Raw genomic sequence first — 6232 nt, 5'->3', positions numbered from 1 at the left:
GTGCCTAGTCAGGACAGGCGAGTCCCGAGTCAAGTCACGAGTCATGTCCCGAGTCATGTCCCGAGTCAAGTCACGAGTCATGTCCCGAGTCATGTCCCGAGTCAAGACAGGCAAGTCCTGAGTCAAGTCCCAAGTCATGTCCCGAGTCAAGTCCCAAGTCAAGACGGGCAAGTCCCGAGTCATGTCCCTAATCAGGACAAGCAAGTCCCAAGTTATGTCCTGAGTCAAGTCCCAAGTCAGGACAGACAAGTCCCAAGTCAAGACAGGCAAGTCCCGAGTCATGTCCCTAATCAGGACAAGCAAGTTCCAAGTTATGTCCTGAGTCAAGTCCCAAGTCAGGACAGACAAGTCCCAAGTCAAGTCCAGAGTCAAGTCTCAAGTCAAGACATGCAAGTCCCAAGTCCTAAACTTTCAGTATTGTGTCTTAAACAAGTCCTAATGCTCTCTTCACTTAATATGCTTATAGTATGTGAACAAAATAGTCTTTGGTATAATTTTTTCCAACTGGCGCTCAGTAACGTAACGTTAGTTCTTCATGGTATTCTCCTGAAGTCACAAGTCATTGGTGTTGAAGTCTAAGTCGAGTTGTAGGTCTTTTTTGATTTTGTCAAGTCAGGTCTAAAGTCATCAAATTTGTGACTCAAGTTTGACTCGAGTCAAAGTCACATGACTTGAGTCCATACCTCTGGTATGTTGTAGTAAAACTGCATTTTAACATAGTTCATTTTTGTGCAGCTGTGGAAAGTAACTAAGTAGGCTACGCTTACTCCACTATTGTATTTAAATACATAAGTCTTGCATGTACAGTTTTGACAGCCTAAACAAAACAAGCTCACCTCAGCAGCATCTCCTGAAGAAGACTGTGATACGATTAAAAGCTCCAGAACAGATGCTGGAGCAATTTTAACAGAAGTGTCAAAATAGTTTTGTAGTTTCCCAAGGTCAAGAATTAACTTTCAATCTGAAGTTTTGACATATTTAGTAGGTTGTTGAGTGAACTATTCCCACATTATGCTTTATACATCTACTTCACAAACTTTCAGAGGCAAATATTGTACTTTTTACTCCATCTGACAGCTGGAGTTAAGCTACAAGTTACTTTGCAGTTACACAGAAAACATATGATAGGCTTATAAAATGATGCATTTTGTTATACATTAAACTGTCTTAAAGTATATTAAGTAAAAATTAGCTCTACCTGAACCAGACAACCGTAAACATTTATTCTCTCAGGGGGCTTTTGCTTTTGATACTTAAAGGTGCACAATTCCAAATCCAGTAATGGCTACCTGAGCAGAGAATGAAATCACACTCCCTCTGTGTTGTCAACACATTCTCATTTCATCTTTTTACATACCGCCACTTTGTCAGGTCCCTTGACGTCACTTTAGGTTTAGGCAACAAAATCACTTAGTTAGGTTAAGGAAAAAACTACATGGTTGGGCTTAAAACTACTACGTTCGTAAAGTGACATAAAACTGAACCTTGTGAACTCGGGACATGAACAAACAGCTGATTGTAACGTGAAAGTGAAACTTAACACATGGGACACAAACAGCGGTCTCCTGGATGAAAGCTTCGTGTTTGCAGGCTTGGCCGTCACCATGTTGAGAGCCATGTGGAGGCAATCCCTCATGCATTTGGAATTTGGCACCTTTAAAGTGCATTTTGCTCAAATAGCTAAGTAGTGTGAGTAAGTAAGCTTTTAAATGCAGGATTTGTACTTCTAATAGTATAGTAGCATTGCTATTTTTGCTTAATTAAATGATCTAAATACTTTTCCCACCACTGTATAGAGAGGTTTATAGTCAGTGCTAGACATTATTATCAACTAGTCACTCATATGCTCCATATATCGTCATGCCTGTGTTGATTTCATCAATCGAAATTACGTCACATACTGCAGAAAAGGCTCCCTGTTTAGAATATTTTTGGTTAACGATTGTCTGTTGAAGTTAAATATCAGTCTGGTCTTGCCTTTTGCGAGGCCCAGCGATCATTTCTCCTAAACCGTGAGTTCATTCGCAGTTCACAATGAAGAAAGCAAATTAGTCCGCAAATATGACCGTGGGCGATTTCGCAATAAGAGCTGAAGACGAAACCTTTAATCACTTTGAAAAAAAATCATATTGAGCACCGTAAATCAATTGGCAAACTATCAATCATTCTCACGAGTAATCTGAACGCTCTGGCAGGCCTGCTCTTGAAAAATATTTACTCTTCCTACGCATTTGATTGCGTAAGATTTGGAGATTACCAAAACGTTTAGTTATTGTCACAGAAAAAGATTCTCTAACATGCAAACACACTTTTGACTCACTTGTATTGGAAAATTACATAAAATGCATACATGCACATATAATGTAGCAACGCTTGAAACAATGGACTCTTGACTAAAAGTTTAAATGTATAATTTCAAAACATAGACTTGGTTGAATGGTTAAATGACAAGTAATTCCCAGGAACATGTCACTGATATTACAGCAATATTTACAGGTTTATTCTCAAGCATGACAGCCATAATAAGTAAGAAGCAGTATTACAGATTTGCTGACTAGGTTGACCTCTTGATTTGTAAATAATATCCACTGACTGTTTGCCAGCTGAGAATGTCTTTAGTCAGGGACAACCCTACTTAACTCCTGTGTAAACACCTTTCAGTGGCTCAGCTACCACCTGACATCTTTTGTGTCCGCACACACCTTGATTTCTGGCACGTCAAGAGAGAGAGGTATCTGAACTTGGGAAGGGTCCAGGTTTTCTCAGCTACACCTGGGGAGCGCTCCCTGCCAGGATTCGGGATGAAGTCTATTCATTCCCAATCTCAAACAATATCCAGCCCGTTCACCGCCGATCACAAACAGCCCCAGATGGGCCAAGTGGCTTCACAGAGCCAAGTTTCTACTTACTGTGTGTGTGTAAACAACATAGCACCTCAAATTAGAGATTAAAGTGAGCACGCTTGATAATTTACGGTTTCACGGGATACTGGATCTCTGATGATCGCTCATGTCAACAGATCACCTTTATTCAGCTTCTGCATGGTGTGTTATCTGAGTATGAGTGAACATGACAGGTTGACTTGCTGCATAATGGAAGGTTATTTTAAAGCAAACATTTAGTGTGTTCGCTTTCTGATGGGCAGTAAGATGAGAAGATTGATACCACTGTGATATCTGTCTGGTGAATATATGTGCCGGACTGTTTCTTAATTTCCTAGAGTCTCCGCTGGTTACCTGGTAATCGCTTAGAGCCAAGAAATAGTCCTCCACATAACCCACAGTAAAATGGCGATTTTACGTTTTAACACTTTACACTTATACACTTAAAGGGGAACACCACCCAAATGAAGAATTCCAACATGTTATTTCCATTGTCATGAATGTTTGTTTTCTTTTTTATACCCAAATGAGCTTTATTCTGTTGTAGTGTTGTCAGCTGTGAAACAGAAAATGTCCCCATATACTCAGAACATTCCCCTGGGTTCTCTCAGTGTCATCTAGAACAGTGGTTCCCAAACTTTTTCTTGTCAAGGAACCCTAAACTGACACAAATATGACACGATAAGATTTTGTCCCAGGGTCCCCCATCTGATAGGATTTTTGCTTTTAGATGTTTTATTACATAAAGTGTATGAAACCCCCGAAACACACCAAAACAGTCATACATTCTGTCATTGTGTTACTTATGGATGGAATTATAGTGGAAATGAATGATTCTCCTTTTTGCTGGGGACCCCCTAGAAGCCCCTCAAGGACCCCTCGGGGTCCCTGAACCCTACATTGAAAACCACTGATCTATAACATCTTTCCCAATTTATTGTCTATGGAGCCGTTCCACATTACTTTTGGATTTGGGATGGAGTTGTTCATGTTTACTAATATTTTTTTGGACTGATCTAGACCATAGGAATAACATGTATGAAATTTGAAAATGGGCGTATCTGCCCTTTAAACACACAAGATGTAGCTTTAGCTTTAGAGGTGCTGGTAGATGGATTTTGCTAAGCTAAGCTAAGCTAAGCTAATTGACCTATGGCTGTAGCTTCAAAGTGAATATTTCCCAAAACTATTCCTTTAAAATGAAAAATGTCAACGAAATGCTGCTTAACTTTTTTTCACACAAGATGATAGATACGTGCTGGTATAGCAGGATTAGTCGAAGCAGTCACAGCTAAAGTTGTAAGTCTGTTTGCGTGATTTCACTTTCAACTCATGCTCAATATCATTCACACAATTCACACAGGTGAGCACATGAAAACACAGGAATGCACTTTAAAACAAAAAACAAAAAAAAACATTATAAGCTTGTCAGTCATTCCTAAAGGGCAGTTATTCAAAAGCCTATAGGCCCCCAGTAAGGGCCGTGCTTCTTAATAACACCTGGTTTTAAGGAGATCAGCGGGAGGGTTTGTCAGTACATGACAAGAATGGACACTAATCCCAAGCAATACCCACTGGTCCTGCATGTCTCTTGAGTGGGATAATTGATTCCCACACCCTTCTTAAAGCACACTCGCCCCCTCTTCTCAGACCCGGCAACCAAGAAAAACAGAGCTTGTTTCATTCTGGTGTCGAGGGAACATGGCCATGAGGACAAAAGCGTGTGTTTTTTTTTTTTTACCAGGGCTCCTATGAGGGTTGAACTGAGGGCTGTCATAAGTGTTGTAGGTGGTAGCAGAAATTTGTTTGGTAATGGACACTAATCTCTTTAGGCTGTCAGGATATTTTCCCCTCCATGCTGTTGGAGATACTACCTCACCATCCTCTACTTCTCTCTCAGAAGCTAACATGCATATATAAATAACCACAATGCATTTTAGATGTGAATATTATGGATCCTTCTGAAAATAGTCGTATCAGATATCCATGAGAAAGTCACCCTAAAGCTACGGTGTAGAAGAACTTTGTTCCAGCTCCAAGTGTGACCAGAATACTCAGTTCAGATTAGTGTGTTAGCCTGCAGTGTTACATTTCTTTTGCAATTACAATGAGGTTCCTCTGGGCATTGAGGTTAGTCTGTGCACCGGCTATTCAAATGAGATGGAATGTGCTAAGGGACGTTGATGGAGTTTGAGGTATTTCCTTGAAAGGAACTCCTAAAGAAAAAAAAAATCAAATGCATTCAAAGCATTTCAATGTAGAGCATATACAGTATGTGTGCAAGGCATCAACGCATATACATTAGACAAATAAAGACATCTAAAAGAAGAGGTAATTAATACAATGCAAGACAGATTGCATCTCGTAGAATGTTATGCAAGATGCAGAGTTAAGATAAAATATGGTATTCAACATAAAAAATTTGAGTCAAAAATTGAGTCAAGAGCAGAGATTCGATTCCTCCTCCCTCTCCTCAGAGTCTTATGTATTAGCCTTGGTCTGACCTTGTCTTGATATCACATCCCTGGAGAGGAATGTAAATCGTATCCGTCCAATCCCAACCCAGTTACCACCAAACTCCTCGTTCTCACCACCCCTACTCCGCTGCAGGGCCACATGATCTTTTCCATGTACCAGACATAATTTGTGGCTTAGGTTTGGAGGCTGACGGTGCGTCTGCGCCACTCTGCTGTTTCAGGCGTCGGGTGCACCATGTGCAGCGGTTCTCAGGATTCAGGATTCAGGAAAAGTCCGTCCTCAGGGGCTCGAGAGGTAGCTGTTGTTTTTGAAACCTCAGTGAAAGCGCTGTCAACCTTCTGTGTTGGTTTGATTGCATCCCTGGGAGAAAACAAATCAGATATTGCTAATAAATGTATATTTTTTCTTTTATTATAAAAAATTAGGGTTGTCAATCGATTAAAATATTTAATCACAATTAATCGCATGATTGTCCATAGTTAATCGCACAAATATACCTGCTTTATGCAAATGTATGTACATAGTTATTGTTGGAAATCAATTAACAACACAAAACAATGACAGATATTGTCCAGAAACCCTCACAGGTACTGCATTTAGCATAACAAATATGCTCAAATCATAACATGGCAAACTCAAGCCCAACAGGCAACAACAGCTGTCAGTGTGTCAGTGTGCTGACTTGACTATGACTTACCCCAAACTGCATGTGATTATAATAAAGTGTCTGTAAAGGGGAGACTCGTGGGTACCTATAGAACCCATTTTTTCATTCACATATCTTGAGGTCAGAGGTCAAGGGACCTCTTTGAAAATGGCCATGATAGTTTTTCCTCGCAAGGTTGGTACCAATGGATTCCTTAGGTTTTTTT

The sequence above is a fragment of the Sebastes fasciatus genome, chromosome 11 (assembly GCF_043250625.1).
Source record: "Sebastes fasciatus isolate fSebFas1 chromosome 11, fSebFas1.pri, whole genome shotgun sequence".
In the NCBI taxonomy this organism is placed as follows: Eukaryota; Metazoa; Chordata; class Actinopteri; order Perciformes; family Sebastidae; genus Sebastes; species Sebastes fasciatus.
Note: the sequence above shows the minus strand (reverse complement) of the source record.